The following is a 24726-nucleotide window of genomic DNA, read 5'->3' on the forward strand; positions in this document are numbered from 1 at the left end:
ACTGAACTGAACTCCATCTAGAAGCCAGACTAAGATTCATATGCGCCAATTAGCATCACAGGAATGGTGCCCCTATGTTGGCCGATCAACATCATCCCCAAGACTTTTGTTGTTTGCTAAGAGAATGGTCCCCCAGGCCTTCTCTTGCCTTTGTGTCTGCAAACTGTGAGCCTGAAACATTCCAGAAGCCACTATTATTACTTTCAGCAGTCTCCTCCAGAGAGTACCCTGGGACCTGATTTCATCTTATAATCCAATTCTATGTGTTTTCCATATTTTAAGGATACTTTACAATTGCTGGCTCACAGAGAGCATCACATTTTGCTTCTCAGGTTGGTTTTAGATTTTTTAAAAAATGAATCTTATCATTTCTCTTATTTGGTAACTGGCACCCCCGCACCTGCTTGCATGCTCAATCATGTCCGACTCTTTACGACCCCGTAGACTGTAGCCCACCAGGCTCCTCTGTCTGTGCGGCTTCTCAGGCAAGAATACTGGAGTGGGTTGCCATTTCCTCCTCCTGGGGAATCCTGCCAACTCAGGGATCGAACCTGCGTCTCCTGTGCCTCCTGGATTTGCAGGTAGTTTCTTTACTGCTTGAGCCATTAGAGAACATTGCCTGTAGTTATCTATGTGCTTATCTTTCTCTGGATTGGACTCCTTTCAGATAAACAACAACTAATTATTATCAAAATTAAACAAAATATTAATTATCATTAATATTAAACAAAAACTAATAACCATCTGGCTGGCATTTGGCTGTTGTTGATAAATGTTTGCTGAATCAGTTCAGTTCAGTTCAGTCGCTCAATCATGTCCGACTCTTTGCAACCCCATGAATCGCAGCACGCCAGGCCTCCCTGTCCATCACCAACTCCCAGAGTTCACTCAGACTCGCGTCCATCGAGTCAGTGATGCCATCCAGCCATCTCATCCTTTGTCATCCCCTTCTCCTCCTGCCCCCAATTCCTCCCAGCATCAAAGTCTTTTCCAATGAGTCAACTCTTCGCATGAGGTGGCCAAAGTACTGGAGTTTCAGCTTTAGCATCATTCCTTCCAAAGAAATCCCAGGGCTGATCTCCTTCAGAATGGACTGGTTGGATCTCCTTGCAGTCCAAGGGACTCTCAAGAGTCTTCTCCAACACCACAGTTCAAAAGCATCAATTCTTCGGTGCTCAGCCTTCTTCACAGTCCAACTCTCACATCCATACATGACTACTGGAAAAACCATAGCCTTGACTAGATGGACCTTAGTCAGCAAAGTAATGTCTCTGCTTTTGAATATGCTATCTAGGTTGGTCATAACTTTTCTTCCAAGGAGTCCTTTAATTTCATGGCTGCAATCACCATCTGCAGTGATTTTGGAGCCCCCCCCCCCAAAAAAAAAAGTCTGACACTGTTTCCACTGTTTTCCCATCTATTTCCCATGAAGTGATGGGACCGGATACCATGATCTTTGTTTTCTGAATGTTGAGCTTTAAGCCAACTTTTTCACACTCCTCTTTCACTTTCATCAAGAGGCTTTTAGTTCCTCTTCACTTTCTGCCATAAGGGTGGTGTCATCTGCATATCTGAGGTTATTGATATTTCTCCCGGCAATTTTGATTCCAGCTTGTGTTTCTTCCAGTCCAGCGTTTCTCTTGATGTACTCTGCATACAAGTTAAGTAAGCAGGGTGACAATATACAGCCTTGACGTACTCCTTTTCCTGTTTGGAACCAGTCTGTTGTTCCATGTCCAGTTCTAACTGTTGCTTCCTGATCTGCATACATATTTCTCAAGAGGCAGGTTAGGTGGTCTGGTATTCCCATCTCTTTCAGAATTTTCCACAGTTTATTGTGATCCACACAGTCAAAAGCTTTGGCATAGTCAATAAAGCAGAAATAGATGTTTTTCTGGAACTCTCTTGCTTTTTCCATGATCCAGCGGATGTCGGCAATTTCCATGATCCAGCAGATCTCTGATTCCTCTGCCTTTTCTAAAACCAGCTTGAACATCAGGAAGTTCATGGTTCACGTATTACTGAAGCCTAGCTTGGAGAATTTTGAGCATTACTTTACTAGCGTGTGAGATGAGTGGAATTGTGTGGTAGTTTGAGCATTCTTTGGCATTGCCTTTCTTAGGGATTGGAATGAAAACTGACCTTTTCCAGTCCTGTGGCCACTGCTGAGTTTTCCAAATTTGCTGGCATATTGAGTGCAGCACTTCCACTGCATCATCTTTCAGAATTTGAAATAGCTCAACTGGAATTCCATCACCTCCACTAGCTTTGTTCATAGTGATGCTTTCTAAGGCCCACTTGACTTCACATTCCAAGATGTCTGGCTCTAGGTGAGTGATCACACCATCATGGTTATCCAGGTCGTGCAGATCCTTTTTGTACAGTTCTTCTGTGTATTCTTGCCATCTCTTCTTAATATCTTCTGCTTCTGTTAGGTCCATACCTTTTCTGTCCTTTATCAAGCCCATCTTTGCATGAAATGTTCCCTTGATATCTCTAATTTTCTTGAAGAGATCTCTAGTCTTTCCCATTCTGTTTTCCTCTATTTCTCTACAAGCAAATAGTGACCTTGCATTCACCCTTCCTGGATGGTCCCAGAGACTCTAGCACTTTTTAATGTACAGAATTTGTGTATGACCTTGTGATCAGTTATCATTCAGCAAATATTTACTTCTTCCACCAGGATTCCACAAAAACAGTATGCTTCCCCTCCCTTGGCTTCTGCTTCAGTCACTTCATTGGCCAGCGGGATATCAGGGGATGAGACACAGTGGAGGCTTGGTGCGCCACCTCATCTCCTGCTTTTTGCCACAAGAGCCTGCCTCAGGTAGACGCTGGTTCGAGGATGAGAGACACGTGCAGCAGGTCTGGACGCAGCCCACAGCCTGGAGCCCAGCTAATCTGTACTCCAGCTTCCCTGTGGACACACGAGTGGGAGCAGATGTTGACTGTTGTCTGCCCCTGAGGTTCCAGTGGTTCGTGATGCAGTATCATTGTGGCAGTAGCCTACGGAAACGCATCTGCCTCAGAGCCAAACGAGCGCTCCACAGCCATGTTTAAAAGGGATAACCGTACGGCACCGGGAGCTCTGCTCAGTGTGATGTGCCAGCCTGGATGGGAGGTGAGGCTGGAGGAGAATGGACACAGGTACATGCTTGGCTGAGTCCCTTCACTGTTCACCTGAAACTGTCACAACATGGTTAATCAGCTACAGCCCAATACAATAAAAAGTTTACAAATCAAGAAATAAAATGAGAATAACAACTAAAGAACTAGACAAGCGCTGCTTATGAATGAGATTTTTGAGCCCCACCCTAGACCTAATAACTCATCATCTTGTTCTTATAAATCTGATTTTACCAAGATCTCTAGGAGATGCTCATGCTTACTACTGGGTTACAGCATTTATCATCATGCTATTTTTGTCAGTGTGGAAACAGCAGTAGGTTGGCACCCACAGAGTTGCTACATTGGCCTACAAAAAAAAAAAAAAATACTGTTCTGGGAAATTTGGGACTGTAAAGGAACCAGGAAACAAAATTTCTCACTGAATCATTTCATTAAAGGGGTGAGAACTCAAACTTGAAGGCTTCTTGAGGTGACTTATAAACATGCTATTTCTCAAAAAGCTATCTTTTCACACAGGTACCCAGTTAATATCCCCTGTTTCAATCTGAATAAGTTAAAACTAACCGGCCTGCAGAACATTAATAACAACCCAATAGTAAGTCAACATGTACTTACAGCAAGCTCTTCCTAAAAACATCAAGCACTTTGGAAGACAATGGAAAAATTAAATATGCTGAAGACCCAGCTTAGTCAGGCCTGATCCCTTCATATGCAGAGATGGGCAGTTTTAAGAAAAATAAATGACACAGTTCTTGTCTTCCAAACACTTTCATGGTTTGCCTGCTATCATTTCTTTAGGCAGCCAGTCATCTTTCTCCCCACTTGTTCTCTTTGGAACCCTTGATTCCTGTCTCATAGAGAGTACTGTTTTAGAAGCAAGATAAAACATTCTCTCCGTTCAACCCTGAATTCACCCTGGTGCTCTCAGCCCAGTTTCTTCTTCAGCGTACTGCCTGCCTGGAGGTCCCACCACTCGGCAAGTGGCCAAGCTGCTAAATTCAGGCTCTGCATTCAATGTCCTAGTCCTACCCAGCCAGGAGCGTGAATTATGAACAAGAAGCTTCATAATGGACCTTTCAGGTCATGAGATCCGTGGCTTGAGAAGGCATTTTCAGTAGCAGATAGCATGAGAAGGCGGAAATCTGCAGGGAATCTCACTCTGTGATTAACGTGCCAGAGAAGCAAGCACTGATTTGTGTTATTTGCTCATCGGAAGTTCATCTGCTAATCTCGGGGAATGGTGACTCAAGTGACCTTCGGTCACTGACAACACAGAGCCCACACTGTACTTATTTTTCTCCTAACAATACAACAGCATGTACCTAGCAAACAGTCCTCTGCTTTTCCTCATATTACTCATGCTAACAGGGTTTTGCCCTCCAAGACGTTACTTCCAAAATAGACAGCTAAGCTCATATTATGATGTCATCTTTATTGTCTTATATGGACAGCTCCTAATGGCATCAAACTTTGTGAAGTGCATGGTGTATTTCTGTTAATAGAATAAGAATTGTGCATTTGATGTGTTGTTTTCTACCTAGAGCTCCCCTAAAAAAGTGTTTCACAACCATTACACAGTGCTGCAGAAACAGTGAGCTTGTGGGCTGAACATCTCTGTAACTGTAGCTCTTGGATCAATTGGTATTACTTGGCAGTTCTGTTTTCGTTACCGAGAAGTCCCATGACTGAGCATTCAAGAACTGCCAACAGCGATCGAAATGGCACGGCTTAAGGGAACTTGCATTCCCTGCTGGCTCTGCTCCTAGACTGGAGTCACTGCTGGATCTGCTCCGGGATTGGAATCACTGCTGCCATTTGCCCACTGAGGCAGATGCTCTTGTTATCCCACCCAAATCCTCTTTTTCTAGGCTGAAGCTCCCAGCCCACTCCATTTGCTGTGGGTGTTGGCTGTTCAAAGCTGCTCACAGCTGCCTCTGTCTTTGGGTACTTTCCCTTAGCTAGTGGGCACTCCCTTGTCCACAGAAGCCGAAGGGTATAGCCACCAGCCACCTGGGGAGGATGGCCTGTGACCTGTGACTGACTCAGAGAGTGGTATACAAGCCAACCTCGTGCCTTAGGCAGAACAAGCTGCGGTACAAGTCATGTTGCAGAGTTCCCTATGAGATAAGACTCAGGCTAGACTTCTCCTGAAACCACACCTTTCCCTAACAATCTCCCCTCCCCAGTTCTGCTTCCCTCACTCCCTTACAGATTTTCCCCAAGATTGCTCTCTCACTCTGTCAACAAATTGCTTACCCAAGAATCCCAATCTTGCTCCCAAGGAGCCTGTCCTAAGGTATCTTTCCAAATGAGTGAGAGATATCTTCCTTAATGATATATTGCTATTGAGAACAAGGTATTCAAGACTCTTCAGATGGACTTAAAATGCCACTTGAAATATAAGAAGTTGCCAACTGGTCAGATGCAGTTACCACAGACATAGATCTGGATACAATGTACACAGACAGATGTCTTCATTTGAATTTGAATGGAAATATACTAAAACCCAGCTGAGTTGAAATAGGAACTCATCATTCATGCAACAGTTACAGTTATTAACCATTGGAAAATTCATCTCTGATAATGGGTTGGAAAAGGATGCAAGTCACATGTCATGCTCACACATTTGGGTAATAACAGTAACAAAAGAATTTTCAGAAATAAGTGGCTAAATAATAAAAGTAATAAAAAAGTTGGTATTTATTCATCCCAGGTAGGGTACTAGGTATTTTATCCAAACACCTTGTTATTTTCACTATATAACTATGAACACCCAGTGAGCATAGTGAGAACCCCATTCAAATGTGATTCATCAAAGGCCTTTGTCTCTACAGCTGCAAAATAGTTAGAAGACAGTGGGAAACTGCTACGATGGCTGGAGCATCTTCCTCTAAATGATCAGTCCTTGCCTTTTTGAAACAATTAAGGTAATCATCAGTTTCATCTTCTAAAGGCCCTTCTCCTTCTCATCCCAAGCATCTTCAGTCTCTTTCTTTTATATTTCAATTAATATACCACCTGTTCACTAGAAGCTGTGCTTTTAGCTGAGCTACTAACAGCAAGAAAACATTAATCAAACACTCGCACTTTTTTGAAGTCAAGTGTAATCTAGAAGTGGCAGACAGTGAAATCTTGACACATAATTACCTCTACCCTTTTCGGGGGGAACTCATTTGCCTAGGATATTTACACTCTTCGAAAGTGTGAGTGTTAGTCGCTCAGTTGTGTCCGACTCCTTGCAACCCCATGGACTGTAACCTGCCAGGCTCCTCTGTCCATGGGATTTTCCAGGGAAGAATACTGAAGTGAGTAGCCATTCCCTTCTCCTGGGGATCGTCCTGACCCAGGGATTGAACCTGTGTCTCCTGTTGACGATTGAGCCACCAGGGAAGCCCATTTACACTCTTTGGCAAGTTTTCTTCCTTCCATGGCTGGAATTCTGAGTTTTTAGGTATGTACTTGAGCTTCCTTTGAGAAACTGAGGGCAAGAAGAAATGTATTTACTAATTGGTTACATGTTTCAGAGAGAGACATGTGCATACTCTGTCTTAAGAATGTCAGGTTGCTGGTAATGAACTCTCTCAGGCAGGGAGTTGGCAGGGCCTGTGTGTCTGGGCATCGCCCCAGCTCAGATGCTGCTTGGAAACCTCTTCTCTAACAGAAGCAATGTCCTTCCCGTCAAACGAAGAGTCCCTCTGTGTGTGCTGGGATTTCTGTCTCAAGGATGATGGACTAGTCTTTTCCCTCTCTCTTCAACATTCTCTCCCCTGGAGTAATCAGATCAGAGTACAGGATTATGAACTTTCTGGGACTTCCCTGATGGTCCAGTGATTAAGAATCCTCCTTGCAAAGCAGGGGACATGGGTTCAATCCCTGGTTGGGGAAAAGATCCGAAATGCCATGGAGCAACTAAGCCCACACGTAGTAACTACTGAGCCCTTGTGCTCTGGAGCCTATGCTGAAGCCTGTGTGCCACTGGAGAGTCCATGCACAGCAATGGAAGCTCCCCTGTGCCCCAACTAAGACCTGACCCAGTCAGATACAGAAAGGAACTGTTTCTAAGCAAGAGAAAAAAAAAAAAATAAAAAGATTACTCATCTTAAAACACACACATTCCCCTTCCTTGATTCCAAATCACCCACTGGTTGATTTCATGCCTGCCCTTCCAGTGAAATATCCATGTTCAGTCTTGCCATCTCCTGTTTGACCACTTCTAATTTGCCTTGATTCATGGACCTAACATTCCAGGTTTCTATGCAATATTGTTCTTCACAGCATCGGACCTTGCTTCTATCACCAGTCACATCCACAACTGGGTGGTGGTGTTGCTTTGGCTTCGTCTCTTCATTCTCCTCTTCATTCTAGGGCTTTCCTGGAGGCTCAGATGGTAAAGCGTCTGCCTATAATGCGAGAGACCCAGGTTTGAGAAGATCCTCTGGAGAAGGAAATGGCAAGCCTGGCTACTCCAGTACTCTTGCCTGGAAAATCCCATGGACAGAGGAGCCTGGCGGGCTCCATGGGGTCGCAAAGAGTCGGACATGACTGAGTGACTTCACTTTCACTTTTTCATTTTCTTCATTCTTTCTGGAGTTATTTCTCCACTGATCCCCAGTAGCATATTGGGCACCTACCAACCTGGGGAATTCATCTTTCAGTGTCCTATCTTTTTGCCTTTTCATACTGATCGTGGGATTCTCAAGGCAAGCATACTGAAGCGGTTTGCCATTCCCTTCTCCAGTGGACCATGTTTTGTCAGAACTCTCCACCATGACCCATCCGTCTTGGGTGGCCCTACGTGGCATGGCTCATAGTTTCATTGAGTTAGACAAGGCTGTGGTTCATGTGATCAGATTGGTTAGTTTTCTGTGATTGTGGTTTTCAGTCTATCTGCTCTCTGATGGAGAAGGATAAGAGGCTTATAGAAGCTTCCTGATGGGAGAGACTGACTGAGGGGGAAGCTGGGTCTTGTTCTGAGGGGCGGGGCCAGGACCAGTAAATCTTTAATCCAATTTTCTGTTGATTGGTGGGGCTGTCTTCCCTCCTTGTTATTTACCTGGGGCCAGAAGGGGATGCCCGAGGATGAGATGACTGGATGGCATCATGGACTAGATGGACGTGAGTCTGAGTGAACTCCAGGAGATGGTGATGATCAGGGAGGCCTGGCGTGCTGCGATTCATGGGGTCGCAAAGAGTCGGACACAACTGAGCGACGGAACTGAACTGAACTGAACTAAACTATGGTTGGAGAAGGCCATGGCACCCCACTCCAGTACTCTTGCCTGGAAAATCCCATGGATGGAGGAGCCTGGTAGGCTGCCGTCCATGGGGTCGTGAAGAGTCGGACACGACTGAGCGACTTCCCTTTCACTTTTCACTTTCATGCATTGGAGAAGGAAATGGCAATGCACTCCAGTGTTCTTGCCTGGAGAATCCCAGGGACGGGGGAGCCTGGTGGGCTGCCGTCTATGGGGTTGCACAGAGTTGGACACGACTGAAGCGACTTAGCAGCAAACTATAGTGGAGGTAATGAAGATGATGGTGACCTTCTTCAAAAGGTCCCGTGCAGGCCCTGCTACACGCAGTGCCCCCAGCCCTACAGCAGCCACCACCCACCCCCGCCTCCACTGGAGACTCCTGGACACTCACGGGCAAGTCTGGGTCAGTCTCTTGTGGGGTCACTGCTCCTTTCTCTGGGTCCTGGTGCACGAGGTTCTGTTTGCACCCTCCAAGAGTCTATTTCCCAGTCCTGTGTACGTTCTGGCAGCTCTGTGGTGGGGTTAATGGCGACTTCGTCCCAGAGGGCTTACGCCATACTCAAGTCTGCTGCACCCAGAGCCCCTGCCCCCGCAGCAGTCCACTGCTGACCCGTACCTCCACAGGAGATGCTCAAACACAGTTCTGTCTCAGTCTCGGAGGGGTTCCTGGGTCCTGGTGCACACAACATTTGTTTGAGCCCTCATAGCATCTCTGGTGGGAATGGTGGATTTGATTCTAAATGCAAATTCACCCCTCCTACTGTCTTGCTGGGGTTTCTCTGACCTTGGATGTGGGGTATCTCCTCAGCTATGCCAGTGGCACGCTGCTTGCTGCTCATTATATCTACTACTGTGGGCAGGAATCCCTTAGAAGAAATGGAGTAGCCATCATAGTCAACAAAAGAGTCTGAAATGCAGTACTGCAAACTCAAAAATAACAGAATGATCTCTGTCCATTTCCAAGGCAAACCATTCAATATCACAGTAATCCAAGTCTATGCCCCAACCAGTAATGCTGAAGAAGCTGAAGTTGAATGGTTCTATGAAGACCTACAAGACCTTCTAGAACTAACACCCCCCAAAAGATGCCCTTTTCATAATAGGGGACTGGAATGTAAAAGTAGGAAGTCAAGAAACACTTGACTAGAGTAACAGGCCAATTTGGGCTTGGAGTACAGAATGAAGCAGGGCAAAGGGCTGATAGTTTTTCCAAGAGAATGCACTGGTCATAGCAAACACACTCTTCTGACAACACAAGAGAAGACTCTACATGAACATCACCAGATGGTCAACACTGAAATCAGATTGATTATATTCTTTGCATCCAAAGATGGAGAAGCTCTATACAGTCAGCAAAAACAAGACCAGGAGCTGACTGTGGCTCAGATCATGAACTCCTTATTGCCAAATTTAGACTGAAATTGAAGAAAGTAGGGAAAAACCACTAGACCAATCAGGTATGACCTAAATCAAATCCCTTATGATTATACAGTGGAAGTGAGAAATAGATTTAAGGGACTAGATCTGATAGACAGAGTGCCTGATGAACTATGGATGGAGGTTCATGACATTGTACAGGAGACAGGGAGCAAGACCATACCCATTAAAAAAGAAATGCAGAATAGCAAAATGGCTGTCTGAGGAGGCTTTACAAATAGCTATGAAAATAAGTGAAAAGCAAAGGAGAAAAGGAAAGATATACCCATTTGAATGCAGAGTTCCAAAGAACAGCAAAGAGAGATAAGATAGTCTTCCTCAAGGATCAGTGCAAAGAAATAGAGGAAAACAATAGAATGGGAAAGACTAGAGATGTCTTCAAGAAAATTAGAGATACCAGGGAACATTTCATGCAAAGATGGGCTCGATAAAGGACAGAAATGGTCTGGACCTAACAGAAGCAGAAGATATTAAGAATAGGTGGCAAGAATACACAGAAGAACTGTACAAAAAAGATCTTCACAACCCAGAAAATCATGATGGTGTGATCACTCACCTAGAGCCAGACTTCCTGGAATGTGAAGTCAAGTGGGCCTTAGGAAGCATCACTATGAACAAAGCTAGAGGAGGTGATGGAATTCCGGTTGAACTATTTCAAATCCTAAAAGACGATGCTGTGAAAGTGTGGCACTCAGTATGGCAGCAAATTTGGAACACTCAGCAGTGGCCACAGGACTGGAGAAGGTCAGTTTCATTTCTATCCCTAAGAAAGGCAATGCCAAAGAATGCCCAACTACTGCACAATAGCACTCATCTCACACTAGCAAAGTAATACTCAAAATTCTCCAAGCCGGGCTTCAGCAATATGTCAACCGTGAACTTCCAGATGTTCCAGCTGGTTTTAGAAAAGGCAGAGGAATCAGAGATCAAATTGCCAACATCCACTGGATCATGGAAAAAGCAAGAGAGTTCCAGAAAAACATCTATTTCTGCTTTATTGACTATGCCAAAGCTTTTGACTGTGTGGATCACAATAAACTGTGGAAAATTCTGAAAGAGATGGGAATACCAGACCACCTCACCTGCCTCCTGAGAAATCTGTATGCAGGTCAGGAAGCCACAGTTAGAACTGGACATGGAACAACAGACTGGTTCCAAATAGGAAAAGGAGTACGTCAAGGCTGTATACTGTCACCCTGCTTATTTAACTTCTATGCAGAGTACATCATGAGAAACGCTGGACTGGAAGAAGCACAGGGTGGAATCAAGATTGCTGGGAGAAATACCAATAACTTCAGATATGCAGATGACACCATCCTTATGGCAGAAAGTGAAGAGGAACTAAAGAACCTCTTGATGAAAGTGAAAGAGGAGAGTGAAACAGTTGGCTTAAAACCCAACATTCAGAAAACTAAGATCATGGCATCTGGTCCCATCACTTCATGGGAAATAGATGGGGAAACAATGGAAACAGTGACAGACTTTATTTTGGGAGGCTGCAAAGTCACTGCAGATGGTGACTGCAGCCATGAAATTAAAAGACGCTTACTCCTTGTAAGGAAAGTTATGATCAACCTAGACAGCATATTAAAAAGGAGAGACATTACTTTGCCAACAAAGGTCTGTCTAGTCAAGGCTATGGTTTTTCCAGTGGTCATGTATGGATGTGAGAGTTGGACTATAAAGAAAGCTGAGCACTGAAGAATTGATGGTTTTGAACTGTGGTGTTGGAGAAGACTCTTGAGAGTCCCTTGGACTGCAAGGAGATCCAACCAGTCCATTCTAAAGGAGATCAGTCCTGAGTGTTCATTGGAAGGACTGATGCTGAAGCTGAAACTCCAATACTTTGGCCACCTGATGCGTAGAGCTGACTTATTTGAAAAGACCCTGATTCTGGGAAAGATTGAGGGTGGGAGAAGGGGACGACAGAGGATGAGATGTTTGGATGGCATTACCGACTCAGTGGACATGAGTCTGAGTGAACTCTGGGAGTCAGTGATGGACGGGGAAGCCTGGCGTGCTGCAGACCATGGGGTCGCAAAGAACTGGACACGACTGAGCGAGTGACCTGAACTGAACTTCCAGCGAACCTGATAAGAAGAGTTGCCTGTACTTAGTGCCTCTACCTTTTTACCTCTCACTCAGTCTTCCCTCTGGGGCAGGCTTGCAGTCCCACCTCTCCACTGACACTGCTCTCGTGCATCATCAGTGACTGCTGTGTAGATAGCCTGCAAATGGTGGATACGTTTCTTTGTCTCATTTGGCCTCTGGTTAGCCAAAAACTCTCTCCCATTCTCAGAAGTTTCCCGACTTCCATGCAGTGGTCGTATCCTGGTAAACTGGCTCCAACGAGGGGAAAAACCCTGATTTGGAGCATTTCCCTCTTTTCACAGTGTAACAAATACTCCTACCGTGGCCAATATCAAGCTCTCAATGGTTTACCAATGGCTCACATACCACTGCGTCCATGGACGGAATCCTAACACTACTTTTTCCTAGTTTTCTCCTTCAACCTCTTACCTGCTTCTTGCATTTTTTTGGTCCTTCCTCCACAGTTGAAATTCTAAACGTTGATTTTCTTTAAGTTTTGGATCTAGGGCCTTTTGTCTTTTCCTTTCTTCACAGAAGATCTCAACTATCCACATGGTTTTCTTTCCTTTAAAAATTAAAAAAAATGCATTTATTTTAGGCTATAACATAACAATGGAAATTATATTAAACTAAGTTTCACGTCTGCTTTCTGTCCCCATCTCCTCTTACCCATTTAGCCTTCAGGTAAACCCTTTTGCTTTCTTCCTTGAGTGTTCTTTCAGTGTTTCCTTTTGTTTGTGCAAATGTATACATATAAGCATGTGTGTATTTTTATTTGTCCCTTTTCTTACACAAAAGGCAGAATCAAACATTATCCTGTTTCTTGATTTTTTTCCCTTTCCCTTTATGCTAGAGCTTTTCTGTATCAGTAAAGAGATATCCATATAATTTAACAAGTACTATCTGTATGTTGACCATGACTAAATTTGTACATTCAGTAAAGACCTCTTTTCTGAGTTACAGACTTTCTAACTGCTTGCCATGCCATGCTTGCAGCCCAGTTGTGTCTGACTCCTTGTGATCCCATAGACTGTAGCCCCTCTGGTCCATGGGATTTCCCAGGCAAGAATATTGGAGTGGTCTGCCATTTCCTCCTCCATTCCAATGGCCTACTTGACCCTTAATACCTCAAATATGTCAAACTTACTATGTCCAAATTGAGACACTTGTTTTCACCTTATGTGGCAGGTGTTACTTTGTTGGGTCACACAATTCCTGTGACCAGGTCAGAGCGCTGAGTGCTGATGGCCCACAGCGTCTGGAAAATTGCCTTCAGATGAAGTGACCCACCTTATCCTGGAAGGTATCCTCAAAATCAACCACTCACTGATACCATTTAGGGAACCATGGATCGAAACTGCCTGTCTTGGCCGGCACAATGAAAACCGTTGGCATGAGTTGTCTCATAACAGGAGGTCCCGATAAAGAAGGTGGTACTGCTTTTGAAAATGAACCAGGAGAAGTTTGGACGGGCCAAAAGCCGGGAGGAGTTGCCAGCCCATAATACGTCTTGTAAAACTAACCTGGAAGAATTTGGGGGGGGACCAAATGGAGGAGGGAGGAGATGACATGTTCTGCCCACCTCCCAGAAACTCTCATGCTGGAATCCATCTTGGCTGAGAGATGCACGTGCCACTAGGAAGGACCCTGAATCAGACCAATTACCGGCCAAGCAAGATGAACGGCCAGACAACCTGAAACTGACTCCATCGCCTAAAGCTTGAGGCTGTGATCCAGGCGGCAGAGCAATGCTCCTGGGCTCCCACGCGTTGCTGCTCTGGGCCTAGGTGCCCCAGGCGTTGGCTTTGTCAGCATGTGGGAAAGTTAGATAAGAGCCCGCTCTCAGGCCCTGAAATGGGTCCCCGTTCCTGCAACACCAGGATAGTCTGTCATAATAGGGGACAGCTCTGCAAGGAGGTGGATGAGCAACATTAGGCCTCCTCTGCTCCATTCTTTCCTCTTCCCCATCCTGCTTGCCTCACTTCTTTCATGCTTTCCCTGAAGAGCAATTTTCCTAATACATAAAGATCTCCTACAAATCAATAAATTAAAAAATCCAGTGGCAAAATGGACAAAGTATGTAACAGACTGATTACAGAAAATGTTAGATAAATGGATCGTAAAACTGGAAAAGATAGTTAATATTATTTACAATAAAATAAACGTATACTAAGAACAATTTTTGGCTTATCAGACTGACAGTGATTCAAAAGCTTGAAACGTATTGTAACGGCAACAGCATGAGGAAATACACATCTTCAGGTTTCCTGGAGGAAGTGTAAGCTGGTGCAACTCTGTGGAGGGCATTCGGCACTGCAATCAAAATAGGTATCACCTACTGGGTGACCCAGCAATGAATGATACTTCCAGTTGTTCATAGTAGCAAAAGACTGGACCTAACGTCAGTGTCCATAAATTGGGACTAGTGATATGAATTATAATACTCCCATGTAACTGAATATAGTCACTGGAAAAGAGAGTGTAAAGATACACAGCACAGCAGGGAAGAGGCGAGCCTAAGGCTGCCACATCTACATACTTCCTATGCTCTAGGTTTCCTCAGTGACAGTGGAGTTGCTCAGTCGTGTCCGACTCTCTGCAACCCCATGGGCTATAGCCTACCAGGCTCCTCCGTCCATGGGATGTTCCAGGCAAGAGTACTGGAGTGGGGTGCCATTTCCAGCCACCACCAAAGGAAAAGCTGGATGGGTCTTTGTTCACAGAGTTCATCCATAGAAGATAGTATAGAGATTCAGAACTCGAACTTTGGGGTCAGAGCTGCCTTTTATGGGCTCAGTCACTGTGAGCCATAACTCCGTGTCTTAGCTCTCAGTGGGGAAAACCATGGCACTTATATCAGCAAGCTGTTGTGAGGATTAAGGAAGGTAAGAGATGTAAAGAACTTGAAACTGTCCATGGCATACAGAAAGGCTCGATAAATATTGGTTACTAGAGTAACAATATAATTAGCAGATGCATAACTCTACCTTGCTTATAAAGGTCCTCTATAAAGATTCTGTGATAAAAGTCACCAAAATATCCATTATCAGCTAAAACAAGCTCCAAGGGATGTTGATAACAGTGACGCTGAATCAAGTCAGGGTCTGACTTGAAGTGGGGTGTCTAACTGAGGGCACATGGATGGCCTTGGGAATGTGAATATACATTGAAACTGTAAATAACACCTTGAGCATATGGGGAGAGATTTCATAGTAGTGCTGTCAGCAGAAATATTACAAATATAATGCTAATGACATTCATAATTTTCAAATTTTAAAAAGTTGTGAGTTTTCAATAACTACATTTTTTTAAGTAAAAAGAAAAAAAAACAGGTGGAAATGTCAAATATAAGATAAATAAGATTACCAATGGAACAGAAACAGACTCACAGACCTAGTAAACAGCCTGTGGTCGCCACGGGGGAGGGGAGGTAGGCGAGGGATAGATTGGGAGTCTGGGGGCAGCTGATGCAAACCATTATATGCAGAATGAATAAGCAATGAGGTCCTCCTGGACAGCACAGGGAACTATAATCAATGTCCTATGATAAATCATAATGGGAAGGAATATATATGTATATACGTGCAACGGAAATACTCGCTGTACAGCAGGCACTAAAAGTGTAAATCAACTCTATTTCAATATAATAACATTTTTAAAAAGAAACAGGTGAATTACTTTTATTTATCCAATATACCCTAATATTATTTCAGTTCAGTTCAGTTCAGTCGCTCAGTAGTGTCCGACTCTTTGGGACCCCATGAATTGCAGCATGCCAGGCCTCCCTGTCCATCACCAACTTCTGGAGTTCACCCAGACTCGCGTCCATCGAGTCAGTGATGCCATCCAGCCAGCTCATCCTCAGTCGTCCCCTTCTCCTCCTGCCCCCAATCCCTCCCAGCATCAAAGTCTTTTCCAATGAGTCAACTCTTCGCATGAGGTGGCCAAAGTACTGGAGTTTCAGCTTCAGCATCATTCCTTCCAAAGAAATCCCAGGGTTGATCTCCTTCAGAATGGACTGGTTGGATCTCCCTGCAGTCCAGGGACTCTCAAGAGTCTTCTCCAACACCACAGTTCAAAAGCATCAATTCTTCGGTGCTCAGCTTTCTTCACAGTCCAACTCTCACATCCATACATGACTACTGGAAAAACCATAGCCTTGACTAGACGGACCTTAGTCAGCAAAGTAATGTCTCTGCTTTTGAATATGCGATCTAGGTTGCTCATAACTTTTCTTCCAAGGAGTAAGCATCTTTTAATTTCATGGCTGCAGTCACCATCTGCAGTGGTTTTGGAGCCCCCAAAAATAAAGTCTGACACTGTTTCCACTGTTTTGCCATCTATTTCCCATGAAGTGATGGGACTGGATGCCATGATCTTCATTTTCTGAATGTTGAGCTTTAAACCAACTTTTTCACTCTCCTCTTTCACTTTCATCAAGAGGCTTTTAGTTCCTCTTCACTTTCTGCCATAAGGGTGGTGTCATCTGCATATCTGAGGTTATTGGTATTTCTCCCAGCAATCTTGATTCCACCCTGTGCTTCATCCAGCCCAGTGTTTCTCATGATGTACTCTGCATATAAGTTAAATAAGCAGGGTGACAATATACAGCCTTGACGTACTCCTTTCCCTATATGGAACCAGTCTGTTGTTCCATGTCCAGTTCTAACTGTTGCTTCCTGACCTGCATACAGCTTTCTCAAGAGGCAGGTCAGGTGGTCTGGTATTCCCATCTCTTTCAGAATTTTCCACAGTTTCTTGTGATCCACACAGTCAAAGGCTTTGGCATAGTCAATAAAGCAGAAATAGATGTTTTTCTGAAACTCTCTTGCTTTTTCCATGATCCAGCAGATGTTGGCAATTTGATCTCTGATTCCTCTGCCTTTTCTAAAACCAGCTTGAACATCAGGGAGTTCACGGTTCACGTATTGCTGAAGCCTGACTTACAGAATTTTGAGTATTACTTTACTAGCGTGTGAGATGAGTGGAATTGTGCGGTAGTTTGAACATTCTTTGGCATTGCCTTTCTTTGGAATTGGAGTGAAAACTGACCTTTTCCAGTCCTGTGGCCACTGCTGAGTTTTCCAAATTTGCTGGCATATTGAGTGCAGCACTTTCACAGCATCATCTTTCAGGATTTGAAATAGCTCAACTGGAATTCCATCACCTTCACTAGCTTTGTTTGAAGTGATGCTTCTTAAGGCCCACTTGACTTCCCATTCCAGGATGTCTGGGTCTAGGTGAGTGATCACAGCATTGTGATTATCTGGGCTGTGAAGATCTTTTTTGTACAGTTATCTTTTTTGTATAGATCTTTTTTGTACAATATTATTTCAGCATGTACTAAATATAGAAAACTAGTCAGAGATCGTTTACATTCTGGTTTTCATCGTAAGTCTTTAGAATCTGGTGTGTGACACAGATGAAGCCCATCACAACTGGGACGAGACATTCCAAGTGCTCTACAGTGGTGGGCCGCTCACGGCTGGAATGTCTATCACACTCATTAAGAGCCAATGAACAGGGTGATGTACTCATGAAATCCTGTATATTATTGCTTTTATTTTTATGAACTGAATGCTCATTTTATGAACCAAATGCTTATTTTTTTAAACTCAAATTCTACATGAAAATAGAATTATCTGTAATTCCACAATTAGAATTGTGGCAACTGTGGATGACATTAAACATTAAATTTTAAAGGTGAACTTGGTTAGAGTCTTCAAGCAGTAGAGAAATTATTAACGGTTCTGTTTATTCTCCCCAAATATTTTCTGAGAATACATAAAAACTGATATTTACATAATATAGTTTATTAATAAGGAAACAATTGTTATACTATTCACCCTGTCCTATTGGTTTTTCAGTTAATAATATTAATATATCTCGGAGGAGAAGGAAATGGCAACCCACTCCAATATTCTTGCCTGGGAAATCCCATGGACAGAGGAGCCTGGTGGGTTCATGGGATCACAAGAGCTGGACACGACTTAGTGACTAAATAACAATAAATTTGGGAGGATTTTCTATATTAGAATATGACACATCACACTTGTTTCAAATAGTTGTATGGCATTCCATTAAATCAACATATAAGGATTTATCTAACCAATCTCCTTTGGATGGTCCTTTGCTTCCACTTCTTTATCCTTTTTAATTTTACTGTTGCAGACACTTCTGAGATGATCATGTTTGTTGATACCCTGTTCATATCCTTATTGAGTTGATATATATAGTTTTGCAAGAGGTTCCTAGAAATACATTTAAAATTTTGATCAATTTGTCAAATTTCTCCCCTAGAAAGTTATTCATTTATATTTCCAAGAAATGTAATGTCTATTTGCCCTAACCATTTACTGTGGTTTATATATTTTTTTCACTTTGCAAATCCACATAATAATGATATTTCCGTTTGTCTTGCATTTCTGTAATCGAGTGAGGTTCTTATTATGTTTTCAGCCATTTGCTTTTATTTTCTGATACACTATTGTATACGTTATACAATTTTATACAGCTTGCCTGTTGTATTAATTTTTTCATGAATCCTTTCTCTATTACATGTGAGAAGTTTTTAAATTTGTTTTTAATTGGAGGATAACTGCTTTACAATGTTGTATTGGTTTCTGCAGTACAACAACGTGAATCACCCATCAGCTCAGTTCAGTCACTAAGCTATGTCTGACTCTTGGCGGCCCCATGGACCGCAGCACGCCAGTCATCCCTGTCCATCCTAGAGCTTTCTCAAACTCGTGTTCGTCGAGTCAGAATCAGTCATAAATACACATATATCCCCTCCCTCTTGAACCTCTCTCCCATCCCCCCGACCCCATCCCACCCCTCCAGGTTGTCCCAGAGCACCAACTTGAGCGCCCTGTGGTATACAGAGACTTCCCGCTAGCCATCTGTTGTGCACATGTGACGTATACGTTTCAGTGCTAGTCTCTCAGCTCGTCCCACCATCTCCCTCCTCTGCTGTGTCCACAAGTCTGTTCTTTTTTTTTTTTTTAATTTTAGTTTTTTATTTTTTAAATTTTAAAATCTTTAATTCTTACATGCATTCCCAAACATGTTTGAATGCACAAGTCTGTTCTTTATGCCTGCGTCTCTATTCCTGCCCTGCAAATAGGTTCCACTGTACCATTTTTGAGAAATTTTTCTTTAATCTGTCCTTCATCTTTTTATTTTGTCTATGCAGAGTTTTGGGGAGGCCTTATTTAAATTTTACATTATTATGTGATCAGATTTATCAGTCTTTTGCTTTATGCCTTCTCTCTTCAGCAGATGTTTAGTTGGATAATTTTCCAGATGTGTTTACTATAGAAATATACAGCAGAAAAGCTCAAAGTAGAAATTTGAAAAGGGTAGAAAAGGGGATATAAGAGACACAGTGAACATTGATATCCCCATTACTAGAAAATAATCCTGTTTTGTTGTGTCTAGTTTTTTAATGCATCAATTTTTCTTGATGATGAGTGACCTGGAGGTAGACTTCCCCAGTGTACAACAAGGTGTGGTAGAATAATATTTTAAAAGAATTAATGTAATGTAATATTAATTAACATAAATAGTTTAATATGTTTAATTAAAGCATGTTATTAAACTTACTAACCAAACCTTAAGGTAATTAATATGTGTTTAAAGACTAATGTTTTTTGCCCCACGTCTGTTGCCACACTGTGAGCCAGCATTTGTCCTGTTTACTGTGACAGGTGACAATACCATGGGCTGGGGATGAGGGAAAAAGGGGAAACACTGCTGTGTGTCTTCAAGGGTCAGCCCTGCGCTGGCTCCTCTGTGAGCTCATGGGAATCGAGTGGGGCCCAAGGGCTGAGAGTCCTGTCGTGGCTTCTCGGGGGTGTCCTAGGGAGATGATGGCAGTCTGAGGAGGTCTCATGCTTTGCCCTAGTGGGCGAGTCCGCAAGAAGGAATCTCAGCGTGGCAGGCTAGTCCTGAGTCTCTGGGAGCCCAGAGTGGCCATAATTGTCTGAGACGGATACAGGAGTACCTCACGGAGGCCTGGCAGACTAACAGACGCTTCTTCGTCCTGGGAAGAGGAGCCCAAGAGCAGATGTCAGCGCTGTCCCGATATCAAAGGCCAGATGGGAACTCAGCTGCCTCTGCGGATGCCAGCAGGGAGAGACGCTGACAATTGGCAACTCCAAGGAACGAGGACACGGCAGACTATGCCAGCATGGACAGATGAGAACCAAGGGCCAGACGAGCCCCCTCCACGTCCAGATGTTCTGTCCATCTCCGGCCAAGTCCCCAGGGTCAAGGTGGGAGGGGAGGAGAAAAACCCTGAGTGGACTGAGCTTACCTGGAATGACTTGTTTCCAGTTCTGCCATCAAGTAGAATGGGGCCTCAAGACAAACTGGAGTCAGTTATGGAAATATAGGTTCTCACATTTTTGCACACCTGAATTTTATGGTCAGAAATATTACAACCACTACAAAGATAAAGCGAACTGAGACACCAGCAAAGGCCTTTGATAAAAGCATGACTGGAAATGTTTTCCACTCTGGAAACAAACTAAAAAAAGCTTCAGTCTTAGAAGGGATTCTAGACCATAGAAAAATCTGCAGACAGAAGGAGAGAAGTGGGATGGTTTCTCTTTGCTGTGTGGATGAGTATGAATGAGAGTTTTGGTGACACTTCCAACAGTTGACAGAAAAATGTAGTAGAATGGCAATATGTCACTCCATTTACTTCATTTTGATGCTCTAGCAAGCATGGGTTCATCGTTTGTACTCAAGATTCACAGTATTATAATGAATCTACGGGAGGAAAGAGGGATTTGTAAATTCCTAATGTTCTGGTAATTCTCACTTCTGCTCAGAGACCCAAATAACTAAGCTCATCAGTACAGAGAGTTTAGAAGGAGGAAGTGGTGGCTGTACTCTTAACCCCAAACAGGCATATTCATTAAAAGCAGAGGTGTTCAACACTGGCTGCTCATTAGAATCATCCAAGATGCTTTTAAAAATGTTTATCTCGGGACTCACCACTTCCAAAATTCTAGTTTAATCCATCTGAAATTGTTTGCAGCTGTGGGATGCTGGAGACCCCTGAAGGGCTTCGCTGGTGGATCAACAATACAGAATCTGCCTGCAAGACAGGAGACGTGGTTCCAATCCCTGGGTCGGGAAGATGGTCTAGAGAAGAAAACGGCAACCCACTCACTCCAGTATTCTTGCATAAGAAATCCCATGGGCAGGGAGTCTGGCAGGCTGGAGGCCATGGGGTCTCAAAGAGCTGGACACAACCGAGCGACTAAACAATCACCACAGAGAACCATGGGGGAGGGGAAACCTGACTTTGCTCTGCTGAGCACCAGCAACTTGGATCCTCCTGCGGAAAATGCTGCTGGTTGTCCCTTTATATTAGTAAGAGATTTTCCAATTTCTAGCTTGGTTCATGGTCATCTAAAACAAAGGCTGTATTGCACAATGTCTTTGCATCAAGGTCTGGACACTTGATTAAGTTATCCTGCCTCCTCTCACCTTTTCACTGAGAATTTAGAATATATTTGGCTTCTAGGAGCAGAAAACCCAGCTCATGGTGGTTTAATAATCGGGTTCATTTTTTTCTCCCATAACAATAGATCTGAAGGCTGGTAGCCCAGGGCGGAAGAAGAAACTCAAAGATGTCAGTCCCAGGCTCTTCTTCTATTTCCACTTTGCTACTCTTAGCGCAGTGGTTTCCCACACCACAGTAGCTAACACAATGACTGTCACAGCTCCAAGCACCAGCGACTTTGTGCAAGACACGAAGATGATGGGAGGGATGGCTCGAGCTATTCTGTCTTTTCTAATATTAAGAGAAGCAACCACTTCCACAAAATTGCTTAGCAGACTTCCATATATACGCATTTCATGGGTTATAATTGTGACTTCTGGCCATCTCCAGGAACAAGAGAGTCTGCTAATGAGTATGGAGGTTTTTGAGCTTCTATACTAGGAGGGAGAAGAGGGATGGAATGGATGTTGGGTCAGCCAGCTGATAGCATCCGTCCATCATGTTCACCTACCGCAGCTAATCAGTCATCATTTCTGCTCACTTCACCTGATGAAATTGCTCTTGACTCTCCATAGCCACTTCTCTAAATCAAAACCACACTGTAGCCGCCAGTTTGGCAAAAACAAACAAAAACCAAACCTGAACAGTCTTTATTCATAATGTGCATTTGCTGTAGTATTTGAGAATGCTCAGTTTTGCTATAAGAGACAAAACAAACTGAATGCATGTAACTGTTAAAAGGCTAGAGTACTGGGACTTCCCTGAAGGCCCAGTGGCCAAGACTCCATGGTGGCAGCACAGGGGGCCTGGCTTTGGGCCCTTGTCAGGGAACTGGACCCCACACACTACAAGTAAATCTCTCTCATGTCTCAACAAAGACAGAAGATACTGTGCACCCAAGCTAAAGCCTGGTGCAGCCAAATAAATAATTGTTTTTCAAAAAAAGAAGGATGAAGTAGTGATAGTAAGTAAAGGAAGAACCTTTGAAATACAGGCAAAACTCATAGGATGTTTAAGAATAGAGAATGATTAAACAAGTAGTATGCGAAACTTAGGTAGACCGCCAGGCCCCTCTGTGCATAGCATTCTCCAGGCAAGAATGCTGGAGTGGGTTGCCATTCCCTTCTCCAGGAGATCTTCCCAACTCCGGGACTGAACCTAGGTTTCCTGCATTGCAGGCAGTTTCTTTACCATCTGAGCCACCGTAGAAGCTGGAATTCATCAGATGTGTTAAAATAGATATAGTAAGTTATATCTGCCTGAGACACGCAGAGGATACATAGAATAAACAGGAGATATAGCAAACAAGAGAGTGGCTTACAGAGAGAAAGTGCTTTCAGTGGGGGGAGCGTGATCCGTCACTCCCAATCAGTCACCCAGTGGTGAAACCCCGTATGATTACGATTCCCTACTGGCCCTATGTAGAAGTGCAGAAGAAAACTTGTAGCTACAAGTTTGTAGCTTGTAAAAAACTTGTAGCTTCAAGTTTGAAAAGCTGCAGCTCTGGCCTACGTACTTGCTCTGTTCCCCTTCAGTAGAGCGAGCGTGTCTTTGGCTTCAGGCGACGTCCCTTGTGGGGCTCCTGCCCCAATCTCAGCTCTCGTCCTGTCGTAACCACATCATTGGGGGAAAGGCTGATGCAAGATGATGAGGAGATGGGGCAGGGCTGACGGACATAACCTGACTAGCACAATCCTTTCACCTGCTTGCTGCCTAACCTGACTCTTCACATCCCTCCCTGGCTTCTCACTGGGGGGTTTGCGTTGACTTCATGAGGTGTGTGGTTTGAGCCTTTTCATCGGCACTGTGAGTGTTCTGTGGGGTGGGAGAGTTCCCATGCGTGTGTATTTGGGGGGTACATTATATCCAAGTCCTTTCCCTCAGGACACTATTCCTCTGTGTTTGCCACTTCAACACAGCCTCCATGTACTACCACAGAGTAACCCTTAAATACTGCACATCTGATCACTATTGCCAAGAGTGGTACCATCAGACTCTCCTGCAGAGTGTTGAGGACTGGACTCCCTGAGAAGCAGAATTGGACTTGCAGGTGAACATGTAGGAAATAATTTAGGAAGTGTCCTTGGGAGCCTTCTATATGCCTGATCACCTAACACTGACCGGTTATTAGGTTTGGTGGCCCTTGGGGTGGGGTGTGACCTCGGGTGAGTACCAGCTATAGCGTGCTAGAGCAGGTGTCTAAGCAGCACAGCACAGTCCTAGAGGACTTTACAGGATGGGTCCCTGCCTCTCTTTCCATCTCATCTGTTGTTTTTTTTTTCCTTCTTTAAACACAGTTACATTGTTCAAATATACCGCTCTCCTTCACCCTCCATGCCTTGTCGCGTTGTCCCTTCTGCTCAGGATGTCCTGTCTGTCCACTGCTTCCACTCCTCCAGAAGCCCAGACTCGCAGCTTCTCAAATGAGACCTCTCACCCAGCCACCCACGGCACCTGCATGTCAGGCCGGCCCCGCTCCAACCCACTGTCTGCAGCTCACCTGCTGTTCTGAACTGGCCAACTGTAAAAAGAAGTGATCGGAAGCCCTTGAATGAAGTACAAGTGACGAGTGCTGACATAGGAGGGACCGAAGGCAGTCAGCCTACACGTTCTAAAATACTTCCTCTTTCCAAACATGCGCCTTACCTCCCACCCGCCCTCACCACCCCAAATCCAGTAATAAGAAACCTGGATTCATTTTGTAACAGAAGACTGCACACTGTAGCTCTAAATTGTCCTTTAAAATTTTAATAGTAGGCTAAATTGAAAAACACATAGGGAGCATTTTGAAGATGCCCTGCAGCTGGATTTATTTTATGCTAGAGCAATTTTGCTGCCTGGCTGCTTCCTGCTGAAAGCACAGAGGATGTGCTGAAATGCTGCCACTGTAAACAAAACTAGATCAGACAGAAGCTGCTCTCTTGCACTGACAGATCTACCTTGTAAGTGGCTGGCAGCGATGCTATTTGACAAGCACAGTGCTAGGAAGCAAGTGGCTTCCAAAATAAGAATTGAAAGGGAGGAATTCCTCAACACAAGCTTGAAAAATGTCAGCACTGGAAAGGACTTTGGAATTCATGCCGTCTAGCTTCCATAACTAATAACTGAGGAAACTGAGGCCAAGGAAGGTTAAGGTACTTTATCCTATGTCACCCAGCTTATGAGCAGCAGCCTGAACCAAAACCCAGGTTTCCTGGCTCCCCGTCTAATCGTTATTCTACCACATTGTATTCGTTACTTTTCCTTAGCATTTTCACTTTTGTTGTGCATTTCAGAGGATCGTATGTAATTCTCATG

At 44.0% G+C, this 24726-nt stretch overlaps 1 long non-coding RNA gene across 3 annotated transcripts in view; it reads right to left on the reverse strand.

The window, feature by feature from the left end:
• Positions 1-12453, reverse strand: part of LOC105611988 (uncharacterized) — a 90179-nt gene extending 77726 nt beyond the window's left edge. For all 3 annotated transcript variants that reach the window (XR_001434878.4, XR_009601392.1, XR_003589840.3), the window contains exon 1: positions 12342-12453. This is a non-coding gene — a long non-coding RNA (uncharacterized LOC105611988). The remainder of the gene's footprint in view (positions 1-12341) is intronic.
• Positions 12454-24726: the final 12273 nt, after the last annotated feature.

The sequence above is a fragment of the Ovis aries genome, chromosome 7 (assembly GCF_016772045.2).
Source record: "Ovis aries strain OAR_USU_Benz2616 breed Rambouillet chromosome 7, ARS-UI_Ramb_v3.0, whole genome shotgun sequence".
Lineage (NCBI taxonomy): Eukaryota > Metazoa > Chordata > Mammalia > Artiodactyla > Bovidae > Ovis > Ovis aries.